The 17,361-nt window shown below is 37.8% G+C and overlaps 1 protein-coding gene across 3 annotated transcripts in view; it reads left to right on the top strand.

The window, feature by feature from the left end:
• LOC111139089 (cell division cycle 14B) overlaps nt 1–17,361 on the top strand; it is a 101,504-nt gene that overhangs the window by 7,672 nt on the left and 76,471 nt on the right. The gene's annotated exons all lie outside the window — the stretch shown is intronic.

Here is a 17,361-nt window from a genome sequence, read left to right as displayed (position 1 = left end):
TATTAATGCTATGTTTTTGATGGTGGATAATTTTGGTAATACTGAACTTTTTCTATTATAATTGAATCTTTTGTAGACTTGCTGAAAGGATGCTTAGAATAAGTTGTTATAACTCAACAGCTATTCTTGATTTGTTTTTTCTTTCGCGAGGTCACTTAGTTCTTTCTAGGCATTTCTTTGTTTAATGGACAGGCTTATATCTTATTTATTGTTTTTGGCAAGAGGGAAGTCTCATGAAATGCCAACTATTAATGCTATGTTTTTGATGGTGGATAATTTTGGTAATACTGAACTTTTTCTATTATAATTGAATCTTTTGTAGACTTGCTGAAAGGATGCTTAGAATAAGTTGTTATAACTCAACAGCTATTCTTGATTTGTTTTTTCTTTCGCGAGGTCACTTAGTTCTTTCTAGGCATTTCTTTGTTTAATGGACAGGCTTATATCTTATTTATTGTTTTTGGCAAGAGGGAAGTCTCATGAAATGCCAACTTAAACTTTGGGAATGGGGAAGCTCTTTCATAATTCTATTAAAAAATTAAAAGTATTCTGATTCCATTTCATTTTCAAGTGCTTCAGATAAAGCCAGTTATCAAAAGAACAAATCTATATGGCTCCATATATATAATAATTCTAATTTTAAAAAATTTCTGCCTTTATTCTCTTGGTCTTTTATTCAGCTCCTTTAATTCTTAGTATTATTTACCTTCTAGAGAGTAGTTCCCTTAGAGGACTTTATTCACCAGTTGAAAGATTTGGTCCCATTGTCTTGGAGTCTGAAAAGCTGAGGAAGCTAGGCTGGGTAAATTTATTCTAATTGTGTAATATCACATATTGACTTCATTTCTCAGGTAGTTCACTTTCATACTATTAAAATTTGGTTGCCAGTGTACTTTTCACAAAAGAAAAACATCTTGTTCCCAATGTCGATGGTAATTGTTGTTCCTTCAAGTTCTAATTTGAAAGTAAAATTACTTTCTTGGCACTGCAGTTTATGACATTGATCTTTTTATACCCAGTCCATAATGCTATAATATCATTACAGATTCTGAATTCTGCAAAGCCCTCCATTTTAGGACCATCGCAGCTGAATCATTCTCTGCATTTTGCTCATTTATACTCATTTATAGTTGTACATATTGTGCTATGAAATTAATTAGTATATCCATTTAACAAATATTTATTGAGCAACTACCTTGAGCAAGGCATTGGGCCAGGTGTTATTGAGGAAGGGAGGAGATGTGAAGATTGATCGCAACATCCCTGAGAGAATGAGAAGGCATAGACTATTAAGTCAGCATCTCAGTGACGACAGGTAATGAAGGAATCAGTCATTATGTAGTTTTGCTCTCTTCATTTACACAGTGTCAGTTTGAGAGAATTTTGTGATGCAAATGTCACTCCATAGTTCCTACACAAAGTGAATTATTTTTTCCAGTGTGTGGTGAAAACGATCTGTCTTAAGGTGTCTTTCTCTTGGGAGTGTGGGGGGTGTGGGCGTAGGTGTGTGTTTTAAACCTTAAAAGAGACAAGAGGAAAAAGCTTATTTGTGGTATATAACTAGTCATATCCATATGTGAGTGCACTGTATTTATGAATACTGTAAATATATAAATGTGTATTGTTAATATACATGTTGTTAATATACTGAAAACCTTATTTCTACTAAGAACCTTATTTCTACTAAAACACAGCTGAAGTAAAAGGTCTCCATTCCAATTAATTCTGTATCTCTAATTTGAATCTCAAGAGCATCCCAGACAATGTAATTTAAAATGAGATACCTTGGGGCGCCTGGGTGGCTCAGTGGGTTAAGCCGCTGCCTTCGGCTCAGGTCATGATCCCAGGTCCTGGGTTCAAGCCCCACATCGGGCTTTCTGCTCGGCAGGGAGCCTGCTTCCTCCTCTCTCTCTGCCTGCCTCTCTGCCTACTTGTGATTTCTCTCTGTCAAATAAATAAATAAAATCTTTAAAAAAAAAAAAATAAATAAAATGAGATACCTTGTTTGTTTTTTAAAAATACGTTATTTATTGGTAGGAATTAATTACAGAGCACCTTTTAAGCTGAGTATTGCTTTTTGAATTGAAGGCACTAAGGACGAAGATTGCCAAGTATTTTAAGAACTAGATTTGGTTTGTGTGACTTGAACTGAGAACTGAAAAACATTCTAATTTTCACATTATTTTATAGGTGCTGAGGAAGAATTACTTTGACATGAATGTATAACAGAATTAACGTTATGGTTTTACATTTTGGGGAGCCGTTCTCAGTCTGCTCTTGGAATTTTTTTATTGTAATACTGTCATTAGGTAGCTTTTTGGAAGCACCTTATACATGAAACTGAATCATCTTAACATGCATTTAGTTCCTTTTGACAGTAAACTGTCAAATAAAAGCTTAGGATTTAACTAGCAAACACAATTGAGTTTGGGATTTTAACTTTACTATTAATATACTCTAATTTTAAACTATTGTGACTGAAAGGGCTCAAAGCGCAAATTCACTCAGGATATGTGTGAGTGCATTTTATGGTGGCTGCACCATAGAAGTGGCTGCTTCTGGGCTACAGCAGAGATTTCACACTTGACCCAGATCTCTGGGAAGTGATAGGAGACCGTAGAATGCGGTGATGTATCTCTTAATCTGCCATATAGAGGGGCTTATCAGTGAATGTCACAAGGATCAAAGATGGATGTGTTTGAATGAATGAGAAAAGAGGCTTGAACGCCCTGTAGCTCACTTCCCCCCCCCTCCCCCGTCCCCTCCCCCCAGGACCAGCAGGAACTTTTCTTGATCACTGTAACACCAGTCTGCTTTCTTCCTGCTGACAGCATCATTGTCCCTACTGTGGTGGCAGTTGTCAGGGGTTGGTGACTGCTGGGATTGGGGATAGACTCCACTCCAGTGTGAGGGGAAACACCCTCTTCTACCCCCTTGACCTATCTCACAGTGCTCTCCCATTCCACCAGTAACAAGCATCAAATGTGGTACTTAACCTAAATTAAATAACAGCTCTGCTCCAAAATGAAGAAGTACTTTAATGTAATCTCTCTTACTCAGGAGAGCAGGAAAAGGATCGTAAACCTTAAAGCATCTTTATCTATTAGAGCCTATGAGATTATTTTGATCAAATAAATTTTGGGGGGTTAAATGTGTGGATTCAGAAGACAGCCATTTCTAGGCACAACAGCAAAGAAGTTTTTTTCTTTTTCTTTTTAAATTTTTCTGCCTTTCTCAGTCTGACTTTTTTCACTTAGCATATTACTCTCTGGGTCCATCCATGTTTTACCAAATGGCAGGGGTCTCATTTCTTTTCTTCTGGCTGTGTAATATTCCATTGTGTATATATATGTATATATCTTTACACACACATACACACACCACATCTTTCTTATTTCTTTGTCTATGGATGATGGGTACTCAGGTTGCTTCCATATCTTTGGTATTATAAATAATGTTGCAATAAACATAGGGGTGCACCTATCTTTTCAAATGAGTATTTTCATTTTCTTTGGGTAAATACCCAGTAGTGGAATTGCTGGATCATACAGTAGTTCTATTTTTAATTTTTTCAGGAACCTCCATACTATTTTCCACAGTGGCTGCACCAATTTACATTCCTACCAGCAGTGCACGAAGAGGAGTTTTGTTTTTTTTTTTTTTTTTTTTTTTGTGATATGATACTTTTGGGAATTTCCAAAAGTATGTGGGATGCTTTTGAAGGCTAAGCAATAAACATTTTTTTTTCTTCAAATCAAAACTTTGGATTAAGGACTTTATTTTAAAATGGCCAGAAAAGAAATGTTATTCTAATTATAGAGATTTATGAATAGGATTAATAAGTTTTGTTGGTTATGCCACAAAAGCAATTTTTAAATAATGTCAATTTTTTATGTACCTATTACACACCCCATTTAGCATAACCCTATGCAGTGCTACTTTGTTGTAATTATATTGTCTTCAAAATAATTTTACTAAGAATAAATAGGCATGTATAAAAGTGGTCAATGTCTTGTTTTGGCTTCCCCAGCACAGACTGAGTCAAGGATTCCAACACAGCAATTTCTTCGGGATATGATCCCAGAAAACTCTCCAGAGGGAGTGGGGAAGTGAGAGGGTTATGAGTGGGAAAGAATGCTCATTATATTAGGCAGGTTACTTCTGTACTAACTAGAGTTTGATCCCATAGGGGAAATCTGACAGCAGTATAGAACATACAAGGATTGAGAGGACTGGGATATTTTTTAATCAGTAACTTAGAGTGGGCGCTGAGTGATAATTTTGAAGTGCTGTGAGGATGGCCAGAATGGGCCCTATAGTCAGGAGAAAGCCCTGCAGGAGATGCTGGTACAATTGGAAAATGTTGGTGGGGGAAGGGTCTAAGTGGAGCTCTTCAGTGTGTCTCCAGAGTCAGCTAGGCTATTGTTAAATTTTTGTGTGTGCTCCTAGTGCTATTGTAAGTTCTCAGCTAGTTAGTGCTCAACTGTTATCCTGAGTCGAGTGCATGACTGTCACTCTGTTGTGTCCTGTTAGGGTATGAGGTGTTTTTGATAGCAGATGTTGAGAAAACGTATGCATGGGACAGGGTGGGTTTGTTAGAAAGAAGCAGTGGGAGAGCTGGACATAAGTTTAGAGACCGTTGGAGGGAAATGTGTAAGGAAACTAGGTAAAGATCAGCATGCAGTTACGGATGATTGGGAGTTCTGTCATTTTACGAAAGGCTTTATAAACACCGTAGCTTGGATGTTTGACTAACAACTGTGTGATTAGCACCTAGAAGAATTACAGCCAGAGACAGTCCTGTATTCAGTGAATGTGAACTAGCTCGAGGAGCTGAGCCATTGCCAATGTAGGATGCCAGGACTGGATCTCCATGGAGACTCCACGGTTTCTGTGCAGTTCCATTTCCAGAAACTCCACATCCCCAGCTAAGTGAAGTTTGTGCAAGAATGTGAAGTCAACTACCTTATGTTATTTATTATTTTTTTAAGAAGTTTTCATTTATTTCTCTATACCTAACCTGGGCTTGAATCCATGACCCTGAAATCAAGACTTACATGCTCTTCCAAATGAGTCAGCCAACTGCTCCCTATGTTCATTCGTTCGTTCTTTTTCTTTCTTCCTTCCTTCTTTTCATCCTTTCTTTCTAAAAAAATTTTAAAAGATTTTATTTATTTGAGAGAGAGAATGAGTATTTAGAGAGAGAGAAAAGGAGCAAGGGGAAGGGCAAAGGGAGAAGCAGAGTCTCTGCTCATCAGGGAGCTGAACGGGGGCCTTGATCCTGGGACCCTGGGATGGTGACCTGAGCTGAAGGCAGATGCTTAACTGGCAGAGCCACCCAGGCATCTCTGTCATTTATTTCTAATAAGGCCAGGTAACAAATGTTAGGAACTCTTGGGAAAGTTGCAAAACAAATCTGTATACTAATTTAATTGCTTGTGTAAAACATTACACTGATATAAATGGGAGAACTCACAGTTTACCATATATAGTGTAAGTAAGTCCTGTTTTCCTACCTTTTGAGATACTTCACCCATTTTAAAATTAATTAAGTAATGAATTAATTAATGTTAGTAATGTATGTATGAGGTTTATCGTGGTCTTCCCCCCCCCCCCCCCGAGAGAGCACCCAGGGGAACAGGGAGGGTCAGAGGGAGAGAATCTTTTTTTTTTTTAATTTTTTAAATTTATTTTCAGTGTAACAGTATTCATTGTTTTTTGCACCACACCCAGTGCTCCATGCAATCCGTGCCCTCTCCAATACCCACCACCTGGTTCCCCCAACCTCCCACCCCCCGCCCCTTCAAAACCCTCAGATTGTTTTTCAGAGTCCATAGTCTCTCATGGTTCACCTCCCCTTCCAATTTCCCTCAACTCCCTTCTCTCCATCTCCCCTTGTCCTCCATGCTATTTGTTATGCTCCACAAATAAGTGAAACCATATGATCATTGATTCTCTCTGCTTGACTTATTTCACTCAGCATAATCTCTTCCAGTCCCGTCCATGTTGCTACAAAAGTTGGGTATTCATCCTTTCTGATGGAGGCATAATACTCCATAGTGTATATGGACCCCATCTTCCTTATCCATTCGTCCGTTGAAGGGCATCTTGGTTCTTTCCACAGTTTGGCGACCGTGGCCATTGCTGCTATAAACATTGGGGTACAGATGGCCCTTCTCTTCACTACCTCCGTATCTTTGGGGTAAATACCCAGTAGTGCAATTGCAGGGTCATAGGGAAGCTCTATTTTTAATTTCTTGAGGAATCTCCACACTGTGGGAGAGAGAGAATCTTAAGCAGGCTCTGCACCACCCAGTGTGGGCCTCAATCTCACCACCCTCAGATCATGACCTGAGCCAAAATCAAGTCAATTCATCAACTGAGCCACCCAGGTTCCCGCTTTTCCCATATTATTAAAGCCTTGTACAGTCCATTTTAATTTTTCTTTGGAAACAGTAATTCAGTCTGTTGTTCTTAGTGGAGAAGAAAAAATAAGTCATATCACTAATCATGTTAAGAGGTGGACTTTAACAATGCTGAAGCTTTCACATAGGATCAGCATTCAGTTATAAAAAAGCCTTGACTTTGGGAGCATTAGAAGTAATTTTTCTTCATTTTCTTGAATATCGGTGGGCAGCTCATAGAGCTTATTTGCAAAAGCAGAGCTGTTGATCTTTCTTGCCCTTTAATCATGTTCTATGCTATTGAGGTGCATTTATGATTCTGGGTTCATGACACATTCATCGTTGGTTCATGCAAGCCCCTTTAGTAGACTTTCTATATTTTTGAAATATGACCCACTAAATAACACTTAGTATATTCCATCACTTAGAGTTGCTTGTGTTTTTTAAAGTCTTTTCATTTTATGTTTTTTTTAAAGATTTTATTTAATCGATAGAGAGTGAGCGTGAAAAGGGGAGGGTCAGAGGGAGAAGCAGACTCCCTGCTGAGCAGGGAGCCTGATGCAGGACTCGAGCCCTGGGACTCCAGATCATGACCCGAGCTGAAGGCAGTTGCTTAATCAACTGAGCGACCCAGGTGCCCCCATTTTATCTCTTTTTTAAATAGATAATACATGTGTGTAGTTCAGAATTTAAAAGATAAAAAAGAGGGGTGCCTGGCTGGCTCAGTCAGTGGAGCATGTGACCCTTGATCTCAGGGTCATGAGTTTGAGTCCTACATGGGGTATAGAGATTACTTAAAAATAAAATCCTTGGGCGCCTGAGTGGCTCAGTGGGTTAAGCCGCTGCCTTCGGCTCAGGTCATGATCTCAGGGTCCTGGGATCGAGTCCCGCATCGGGCTCTCTGATCAGCAGGGAGCCCGCTTCCCTCTCTCTCTCTCTCTCGGCCTGCCTCTCTGTCTACTTGTGATCTCTCTCTCTGTCAAATAAATAAATAAAATCTTTAAAAAAAAAAAAATAATAAATAAATAAATAAAATCCTTAAAAAAATAAATAAAAGATACAAAAGAGTAAATGGCACAGAGTAAGATTTCCACTTTCTCTTGTCACCCAGCGACTTCTCTTCCCTTTTCAGAATAAATTGACATAACTTTTTCTGTGTCTCACCAGAGATTTGCTGTATATTTACGAACATGTATATATGTGTATACAGATGTATGTATATTTGTATCTTCTCATGCAAAATATGGCACTTTATTCTCATTGTTCTGTTCTTGCTTTTTTCACTGCTGTTAGGTTGCTCAGTGAGCATGGAATGAAACAAAGGGAGCTGAGGGATCCTAACAGAGGATGTTTTCAGGCTGCTCTAGATTGAGATGTGATAGTAATAATCTCTGATGGTCAGTATCTGCTTGATGCAAGGGCCATGCTAAGACTTGTGTCTCTCCTCTATCCCCAGATAAGTTTTCTAAGATACAGGTGCTCATTACTTTTGTTTTTAATTTTTTTTTAAAGATTTGTTTATTTGAGAGAAAGAGCACATGCTAGAGTGTGAGCAGGGGAAGGGCCGGCAGAGAGGCAGAGGGAGAGAATCCCAAGCAGATAACCCACTGAGCATGGAGCCCTATGCAGCATCCTAGGACCTTGAGACCATGACTTAAGGGGAAATCAAGAGTAGGAAGCTTAACTGACTGAGCCATCCAGGCGCCCCAGGGGCTTTTTTTTTTTTTCTTTTTTTTTTTTAGAGAGAGAGATCACAAGTAGGTGGAGAGGCAGGCAGAGAGAGAGAGAGGAGGAAGCAGGCTCCCCACTGAGCAGAGAGCCCGATACGGGGCTCGATCCCAGGACCCTGGGATCACGACCTGAGCTGAAGGCAGGGGCTTATTTTTAAAAAAGACCACACAGGAAGAAAATGGTCAGAGATCCTACTAGGAAGGATGTTTTCTTTATCAGTTAGTTTAGGTTTGGTTATATTGTAATAATAAGCCTCTGCTCACCCCCCTGGCCAATCTCAGCAGCTTAAAAGATAAATTTAAATATTTTCTGTTTCACATCCACTGTGGGTTAGCAGGGGGTTCTGCTTGTTGTAATTGCTTAGGGACTTAGGCATATGAGCAGCAATCATCTCTAACATTGTTGGTTCCTATACCAGAGGAAAAAAGAGTGCCTATGGAGGGTCTTCAATCAACAATTAAATGTTTGTTTCTACTCATAAGTCTGTGGCCAGAATTAATCACAAGGTCCCACCCAGCCACTGAGGGGCAGGAAGCCAGAAATATTTGAACAGCATTAATGGTTACCACATTTAGCCTTTTAGATTGTTCATTGTATATTTATATACATAGACATCACTATAGAGAGAGAGAGATGTTTTTACATTAACAAAGTAAACACTGTAAATACTATCATTACTTTTTTCCACTTTATATATTATAGGGGAATCTTTCATTGTCCTCTAAGTATGTGTCCAAATGTATATCTCTTAGTAGATGCATATTGTAGTGTATGGATATATAAGGTATTTATTTCCTTATAGTCCCTCTACTGAGGAATTTCATTTTCATCTATGAATTCATTTACATAAAATTGGGTAGAGAATTTTAGGTTGTAGACCTTCCCCAGCCAAGCCATGGATTCTTGTCACGGTTCTTCGGTTATAAATATAAGCTTTATTTAGAATAACCTCTCTTTATCCCCTTTGTCCTCTCATAAAGTACGTTTTTATAGTTTTTATTTTTTTCTTGTCACTGTCACATTATTCATATCAGGTAAATACATATGTATTTTTAAAAATTTTAATTCCAGTGTAGTTAACATGCAGTGTTATACGTTTCATGTGTACAATATAGTGATTCAGCAGTTTCATTTATTACTTAGTGCTGTACTCTTGGAGACACCTGGCTGGCTCAGTGGGTAGACCATGGGACTTTTGATCTTGGGATTGTGAGTTCGAGTCTGTTGCTGGCCTACTGAAAAAAATGTTAAAAAAACAAAAATGATAAGTGTATTCTTAATCCCCCTCACTTACTTTGCCATCCCCCCCCCCCAACTCCCCTCTGGTAACCATCTGCTTGTTCTCTATAGTTAAGAGTCTGTTTCTTGGGTTGTATCTTTTTTCCCCTTTGTTTGGTTTCTTAAATTCCACATATGAGTGAAGTATGGTATTTGTCTTTCTCTGACTGACTTATTTTGCTTAGCCTTATATTGTAGATCCATCCATGTTTTTTGCAAATGGCAAGATTTCATTCTGTTTTGTGGCTAATACTCCATTTTATATATATACCACATCTTTATCCATTCATCAGTTGATGGATACTTGGGTGGCTTCTATAATTTGGCCTTTGTAGATTATGCTGCAGTAAACATTTATCCCTTTGAATTAGTGTTTTGTATTCTTTAGGTAAATACCCAGTAGTATGATTACTGGATCATGTGGTACTTCTGTTTTTAATTTTTTAAAAATGATTTTATTTATTCATTTGACAGAGAGAGAGAACAAGCAGATGGAGTGGCAGAGGGAGAGGGAGAAGCAGGCATCCCCTGAGCAGGGAGCTGGGTGTGGGGCTTGATCCCAAGACATACCTTGGGATCATGATCTGAGCCGAAGGCAGATGCTTAACTAACTGAGCCATCCAGGCGCCCCTATTTTTAATTTTTTGAGCAACCTCCATACCATTTTCCCCAGTGGCTGCACCAGTTTGCATAACCACCAGTAGTGCACAAGGGTTCCTTTTTTCTACATTCTTGTCAACACCTGGTGTTACTTCTTGTGTTATAATTTTTAAACTTGATATCTGGATAGGTAAATACATTCATATGGTTCTGAGACAAGTGTAAAGTGAGCAGTCTCCCATCAGCCCCTCTCTGTCCATATTTGTCTGCTTCTCCTCACCCTGCCTGCCATTCCCCAGGGACTTTAGTTTGTTGTTTGCCTTGAGTTTTTAAAAATGCATAAAATATGGATCCTTCTAAAAATTACCACTTCAACGAACTTTTTTATTGTGGAATAATTTAAGATTTACAGAAAAGTTGCAAAGATAATACAGAGGGCTTCTGTATATGTCTTCCCCATTTCCTTAATGCTACCTTATATTACCATAGGATTTGTCAAAACCAAGAAACCACCATTGATGTGATGTTAACTAAACTCCAGACTTTATTTAGATTTCCTCACATAAACAACTTTTTTTTCTGTTCAGGATACAAGCCAGAAGACTACACTGTATTTAATAGATTCTTTTTGAACTAGAAGATAGCATATTCTACACATGCTTCTGCACCTTGGTGTTCTCCACTGATAACACATTTCGCTGATTTTTAAACACAACAGAATATATTAAATACTTCAAAGAAAGGAGACATGCTGCCAATTATAATTAAGTCACAGATCTTAAGCTACAGCATAATTTCAGAGATATTCAAATGTGAAAAAGTATACACGTTAGAATTGATGGAATAGGATATATCTTGGAGATCTTTCAATTTTATTTCATAAAGACTTCCTCATTCATATTTATAGCTGCATAGAATTTCACTTTATAATGCACATAAGATCTTTAAGCCCTTATTCATACTCATTAGGATTGCTTTCAGTCTTTAGCTATAAAAAATAAAATGCTCCATTGAATAACCTGTTACATACGTCATATGTACAGATGTGTATAGGAATGACTTTTCAAAAGTGAATTGCTGAGTTAGAGGTATATATATTTGTAATTTCGGTAGAAGTTATACCCATTTGCCATTTCACCTGCAGTGTGTGAGAGGAGTTGTTTAAAAGTTCACCAACAGGGTGGGTTACCGAATTTTTGGATTTTTGCCACTCTGACAGGTGGAAAATTGTAGTCTCAGTGTTTTCATTCATGAGCATAGGTTGAGTTTCCCAAAACTGGCCATAAATATTCTTCACCCATTTTTTTATTGGACTGTTTGCTGTTTCCAGTTTATATGCATTGCATTAGACTCTTTAAACATTAGGGAAGTTATTAATGTGTTAAGATTTACAAATGAGTTTTATATTTGTCATTCACTTTTTAATTTTCTTAGAGCTGTGGTGAGATGTGTGTTTACCATGCAAAGTTTATAGCTGAACCTGATAATCTTTTCTCTTAAGGTTTCTGTGTTTTAAGTCATAGTTGGACTCAACAAAGTTATTAGGGAACTTCCTATGTGTTTCTTTCCATTTCTCCTGTCTTGGCCCTTATGCTATTGTTCTCATGCATTTTACTTATATACATATATTATATTACAAAAACTCCACAGTACATTATTACTTTTGTTAAAACAATCATCTTTTAAAAAGATTTAGATAAGAAAAATACTATATACTTACCCATGTAGTTATCATTTCTGGTACCCTTCATTCTTTTGTATAGATCCAGACAACTGGTATCATTTTCATTCTACCTGAAGGATATATTTTTTTTTTTAAGATTTTATTTATTTATTTGACAGAGAGAGATCACAAGCAGGCAGAGAGGCAGGCAGAGAGAGAGGAGGAAGCAGGCTCCCTGCCGAGCAGAGAGCCCGATGGCGGGGCTCGATCCCAGGACCCTGAGATCATGACCTGAGCCAAAGGCAGCGGCTTAACCCACTGAGCCACCCAGGCGCCCCTGAAGGATATTTTTTTTAAACATTATTTATAGTGCAGGTCTGCTAGTGATGAACTCTTTGATCTTTTGAATATCATATCTAAAAAGGTCTTCATTATGACTTCATTTTTGATAGATTTTTGCTTAGTATAGAATTCAGGGTTGGCATTTTCTTTTTAATTTCAGTACTTTAAAGATGTTGCTCTCTTGTGTTATCACTTAAATTGGTTCCAACAAGAAATCTGATATCCTTGTCTTTGTTTCTGTGTGTATTATGTAATTTTTTCTCTGGCTGCTTTCACGATTTTCTCTTTATAACTGGTTTGGGGCATTTTGCTTACAGTGTAGTTTTCTTTGTTTCTTGTGCTTAGGATTCGTTGAACTTCTTGGATCTGTGGGTTTATAGAATTCATTGATTTAGAAAGTTTACAGCCATTATTACTATTTTTTAAGGATTTTATTTATTTAGTTGTCAGAGAGAGAGAGCATAAGCAGGGAGGGCGGCAGGCAGAGGGAGAAGTAAGCTCCCCATTGAGCAGGGAGCCTGTTGTGCGTCTCCATCCCAGGACCCTAGGATCATAACCTGAGCCAAAGACAGATGCTTAACCAACTGAGGCACCCAGGCATCCCTTGGACATTATTTTTTAAAATATTTTTTCTGCCTGCCCCACTTCCTTAATATTATAATTACTTTTATATTAGGCCATTTAAACTGTCCCACAGCTCACTGATCTCTTTTCATTTGGGGGGATTTTTTTTTTCTCTTTCATTTGGATAGGTTCACTAATGTGCATTCTAGCTCACTTAATGTTTTCTTCTCCTATTATCTGCCATTAATTCCATCCATTGTGTTCCTCATTTTATAGAATAGTCTTTATCTTCAGAAAAGCTTGAAGTGGGCCATTTTTATATCTTATGTATCTCTACTTTTTTTACTCTATTTGTATTTTTTACTCTATTTGAAAAATAATAGCTCTATTGACATAATTCAACTACTATACAATCCTCCAATTTATTATTTTTTAAAGGTTTTATTTATTAGAGAGAGCATGAGATGGCAGAGGAACAGAGGGAGAGGGACAGGCAGACTCCCTGCCAAGGAGTGGGAGACAGGACTCCATCCCAGGACCCTGAGATCAGGTCCCTGAGATCATGACCTGAGCGGAAGTCAGATGCTTAACTGACTGAGCCACCCCCAGGCACCTCCAGTCCTCTAATTTAAAGTGCACATTTGAATGGTGTATTTTTTTGCAATAGTATATTTTAAATAGCGTTTAAATTTTAAATATTTAAAAAATTGTGTTTCAGGGGTATATAGTATACTTACAGAATTGCGCAGCTGGCACCATGATCTATTTTTAGAACATTTTCATTATCCCTAAAAGAAAGCTTTTACCTAATAGAAGTTACTCCATTCCTTTCCCTTTCCCCTTAGGCAATCTACATTTTGTTGCTATAGATTTCCTATTTTTGGATATTTCATATATGTGGGATTATATGATTAGTGATCTTTTGTGACTGGTTTCTTAACAGAATGTTGGTGAGTTTGTTATATTGTAGCATGTATCAGTGCTTTATTCCTTTTTAAGACTGAGTAATATCACATTTTGTTTATCTTTTCTTCACGGACATGTGGATTGTTTCCGCTTTTAGGCTGTTATGAGTAATGCTGCTATGAACATATATACACAAATTTTTATGTGGACATATATTTTCATTACTTAACTTACTGAACATATGACTACAGTTATAATAACTTTCAGTGTCTTTCTCTGCTCATTCTAATTTATGCATCCATTCTGGGTCTATTTTGATTGATTATTCTCTTCATATGGGTCATGTTTTCCTGTTTCCTTGCACCCCTGGGAATTGTTGGATACTGAATTTTACCTCGGTGGGTGCTAGATATTTTTGTATTTGTTAGGCAGGCCTGCATCAATGCTAAGTCCAGGGCCAATTATTCATTATTGAGAGAATACCTTCCTGAGAACTCTTATCCAATATGACTTAGGAGTTTTTACATAATGGTCTGTGAAAACAAGTGCCTTCAGAAGCCCTTTATGAGTGCCAGACACTGAATGCTCCAGTCCTTTCAGAGGATTCTCTCCTGGGCCTCCAGTAGTTTCCTAACTTACTTATACTGTTAATTACTTAGGACCCTTCCAAATCTCTGGAGTTCTCGCTCTGTGCGGTTTCCTTCTCTTTGGTACTCTGTCCTGTGAACTCTTGCTGCCTTGGTTTTCCTGCAGACTGCACCATCTCTTCACTGTGGGGAGTCTGCTGGGTTCTGCCTCCATTTACCTCTTTGCTAGGGCAGTTACAGGGCTCACCTTTTTTGTTTTCTATGTCTCAGATCATTGTCCTCCATTGCCTAATAGCCACAGTCTTGAAAACCATTATTTAATGTAATTTGTCTGGTTTTTAAAAAACTTTTTATTTTTTAAATAGGAATGATAAATCTGGTTTCTGTTACTCTATCTTGGCTAGATGTAGAAATCCTCTGTTTTCTTATGTATTCTGTGTTTTCAGTTTCTTGCATTTAAATACATTTTCCATTTGAAATTTATTCTGCTGTGAGGACACGGAGCCACTTTTATTTATTTTTTCAGATGGCTACCTAATACAGGCACTTGTGTACTTGACATGTATCTTGATTTATTATCCTTATTGTATATAACATTCCTGTATGTGTCTGGGCCTACTTTAGAATTTCTGTTCTATATATATATGTCTGTCAGTTGCTAGGAACAGTCAATGTTAGTAATGGAGGCTTTTTAATGTATTTTAATATCTGGGAGAACTAGCTCCTTTTTAGAGCTCTTTTAAAAAAAATCTTTTCGTGGCTACCTTGAGATACTGGTTATACTTCCCATCACAGTTACATTTATTGCAGTGGCGACAGTGAAACCTATTAACAGTTTTTGCTAGGACCATGGGTAAAAAGTGAATGTAACAAGACTTTTCAATATTAGAAATGGTTAAGGAAAATATATTATAAATATGTATTTATATATGTGTGTATATTTATATATGTATGTATTTTAAAGTAAACTTTACACCCAATGTGGGGTTTGAACTCACAACTGTGAGGTCAAGAGTCACATGCTTGAGGCGCCTGGGTGGCTCAGGGGGTTAAGCCTCTGCCTTCAGCTCTGGTCATGATCTCAGGGTCCTGGGATCGAGTCCCGCGTAGGGCACTCTGCTCAGCAGGGAGCCTGCTTCCCCCCCTCTCTCTGCCTGCCTCTCTGCCTACTTGTGATCTCTCTCTCTGTCAAATAAATAAATAAAATCTTAAAAAAAGTCACATGCATTACCATCTGAGCCAGCCAGGCAACCCGAGGAATAATAATACATTTTAGATGATTTGCCAAAATAGCAATCAGTGTGGTTCCTACAATTTAACTTCTATGATTCTGAAGTAAGTTGCTTGAAGAAGTTGGAATTCTAAAGATTACAAGTGGGGAATTTTTTTTTTTAAGATTTAATTTTTAAGTAACCTCTATACCCAAAGTGGGCTTGAACTCACAACTCTGGAATCGAGAGTTGCGTGCTGTGTGGACTGAGCCAGCAGGCACCCCACAAGTGGGGAATTTTTGAAGTGCTGATATTCAAGTGATGATCAGAGAAGCTCAGCTAAAAGAATTGTGGACTGACTGAATGACAATTGTGGACTGAGCAAAAATTCTTTATAAAAAGGGCAGTCTTGAAGATTCTGACCAGGCTTTGGAGGAGCTAAGGTTATTGATTGGCAGTGAAAGGAATCAAATGTGAAGTTCCTTAAATAAAAATCTATTGGTCTTGGAAAAAAAAAAAACAAAAAAACTCAAACCCTCCAGCTATTCTTGTTTGTTTATTCTTGCATATTTTCCATATGAATTTAAGGATAAACTTGCCTATTCCATAAACCAAAAAAATCCTGCTGGTTACTTAAAACTAACTTGGAAGGAAAAAAAGTCTTTAGGATGATAACACTCTGTCCACAAACATAATATGTCTTGTTTGCTCAAGTCTTCTTTTTTTCTTTTAAGATTTTATTTATTTATTTGACAGAGAGGGAGAGATCACAAGTAGGCAGAGAGGCAGGGAGAGAGAGAGAGGAGGAAGCAGGCTCCCTGCTGAGCAGAGAGCCCGATGCGGGGCTTGATCCCAGGACCCTGGGATCATGACCTGAGCCTAAAGCAGAGGCTGAGCCACCCAGACGCCCCTCAAGTCTTCTTTTGAGGAACTCATATTAATGAGTGCTAAAATTTTATACCATACAGTGTCTTACACTTGTTTAACTTTTTCCAAGGTATTTAATCTTTGTTGTTGCTGTTATAAATAGGATTTTTTTTCTCTTTTATTTCATGTATAAACAGTACCTGAACATTTAACTGAGCTCATTATGGAAACCATCTTAATTTCATTTAACTTTGACTCTACAGTGCCTACCATGGAGTTTAGAAGATAAAAGTGACTACGCTTACTGTTTAGATGTTAGAATAAAGACTGAGGAGTTAACTATAACTTCATTAATACTACGTTTACATTGTAGATGATTATCTCATGGCTTTGCTTTTTATTATTAAAATTTAGAAATTGATCATTCTGATTGTGTTGGTATTTTATCTTTCAGCTCTTGTAAATAAGACTATTAATATTCTTTTTAACTACCTGTTTTTGAACTCTGTTGAGTAAGTTGGTATAGCTAATGGTGACCATAGATTTGTTTGGTAAATGAGAAGCAAAATGGCCTTTTAAAAACTTACGGTTTTACATTGCTGTAAGAAATTAAAGATACGGGGGCGCCTGCGTGGCTCATTGGGTTAAAGCCTCTGCCTTCAGCTCAGGTCATTATTTCAGGGTGGTGGGATCGAGCTCCACATTGGGCTCTCTGCTCCGCGGGGAGCCTGCTTCTCCCTCTCTCTCTGCCTGCCTCTCTGCCTGCCTCTCTGCCTGCCTCTCTGCCTACTTGTGATCTCTCCCTCTCTGTCAAATAAATAAATAAAATCTTAAAAAAAATAAAGACACAAATAAATGGAAAAGCATTCCATACTTGTGGATTGGAAGACTTAATATTGTTTAAATGTCCATACTACCCAGAGTGATCTATAGATTTTATACAGTCTGTCAAAATCACAGTGGTATATTTAGCAGCAATAGAAGAAAATTCTAAGATTCATATGGAATCTCAAAGGACCTCAGCCAAAACAATCTTGAGAAAGATGGAGGCTGGAGGCTTCACACCTCTGATTTCAAAACATATTACAAAGCTACAAAACAGTGTGGTACTGCCATTAAAACATACACCAATGGAGCGGAATAGAGCTCAGAAGTAAACCCTTATGTATATGGTCAAATAATCTTTGACTGGGTGCCTGGGTGGCTCA

Source organism: Enhydra lutris, unplaced genomic scaffold (genome assembly GCF_002288905.1).
Source record: "Enhydra lutris kenyoni isolate GAN:26980312 unplaced genomic scaffold, ASM228890v2 scaffoldscaffold95, whole genome shotgun sequence".
NCBI classification, from domain to species: Eukaryota; Metazoa; Chordata; class Mammalia; order Carnivora; family Mustelidae; genus Enhydra; species Enhydra lutris.
This window is presented reverse-complemented; position numbering and strand designations above follow the sequence as displayed.